The sequence below is a fragment of the Bidens hawaiensis genome, unplaced genomic scaffold (genome assembly GCF_021521415.1).
Source record: "Bidens hawaiensis isolate Kalapana, Puna unplaced genomic scaffold, B.hawaiensis_p1.1 tig00042419_1, whole genome shotgun sequence".
NCBI classification, from domain to species: Eukaryota; Viridiplantae; Streptophyta; class Magnoliopsida; order Asterales; family Asteraceae; genus Bidens; species Bidens hawaiensis.
The window spans coordinates 17,430-18,736 of record NW_027497518.1 but is presented as its reverse complement, the minus strand read 5'-3'; the positions used below and the strand labels follow the sequence as shown (position 1 = coordinate 18,736).

The 1,307-nt window shown below is 39.3% G+C and overlaps 1 pseudogene; it reads right to left on the bottom strand.

Moving 5' to 3' along the window:
- Positions 1 to 221: 221 nt before the first annotated feature.
- LOC143593630 (secreted RxLR effector protein 161 pseudogene) lies at positions 222 to 959 on the bottom strand (annotated as a pseudogene).
- Between the last annotated feature and the right edge of the window lie 348 nt (positions 960 to 1,307).

Here is a 1,307-nt window from a genome sequence, read left to right as displayed (position 1 = left end):
AGATACTTGTATTTTTTCTGTATATTTCGATGGGTACATGTACAGGGATTTATAGCCTTTTGCATTTTACTAAACATGGAAATACAATAAAGAGGATTGCTGTCAATTAGCAGATCCTAGAAACCAGCCCAAACTTCCGATCTTGATTGTAGGTGGTCAAAGAATTATTTTAGGGACATGATGTAGCTGATCCCAACTTCCTTTTTTCTTTATTTGTTATTTCAACATTCCCCCTCAAGTTGAGTGGTGGGATCTCCAATACTCAACTTGTTAAGACAGTGATTAAAGACCTTTCCATTAACTGCCTTTGTTAAAATATCTACCAGTTGATCTTCAGATCGAACGAATGGGAGTTCGATGATTCCCGTTTCCAGTTTCTCTTTGATGAAGTGTCTGTCCACCTCGACATGTTTTGTACGATCATGCTGAACCGGGTTTTCTGAAATCTGGATAGCTGCTTTGTTGTCGCACATGATTCTGCTAGTTTCTGATGGAGGATACCCAATTTCAGTCAGGAGCTTCCGTATCCACAATATCTCTGCCAGACCTCGTGCTATCCCTCGAAATTCTGCTTCAACACTTGAAAGAGCTACCACCTTTTGTTTCTTACTCCTCCAAGTGACAAGATTTCCACCGACGAAAGTGAAATAACCAGATGTCGATCTCCGATTCCCTTTATCTCCTGCCCAGTCAGCATCAGTATACACTTGAGTTTCTAAGTGCCCATTTGTTTTGAACAAAACTCCATGGCCAGGTGTTCCTTTGAGATACCGGACAATTCTCCATACCGCTTCCATATGAGAAACCTGTGGTTGGTGCATGAATTGACTTACGACTCCTACTGCATAAGCAATGTCAGGGCGAGTGTGTGATAAGTAGATCAGCTTTCCCACTACCCGTTGGTATTTTTCCTTTTCAGCTAACTCAGCTTCTTCTTCCATATAGAGTTTTTGATTCATTATCATAGGAGTCTCTACAGGTTTACAATCAATCATCCCTGTTTCTGCCAGTAGATCAAGAACGTATTTCTTTTGGCAAATAAAAATTCCTTACTTGGACCTGAATACTTCGATTCCAAGGAAGTATTTAAGCCTTCCCAGATCCTTCATTTCGAATTCCTCAAACAGATTAGTTTTTAACCTTATAATTTCTTCTTCATCATTGCCAGTGATTATCATATCATCAACATAAATGATTAAACACGTCACAGCTCCATTTCTTTGCTTGAGAAACAAAGTATGATCAGAATTACTTTGCTTTAAAACACGTCACAGCTCCATTTCACAGCTCCATTTCTTTGCTTTAAA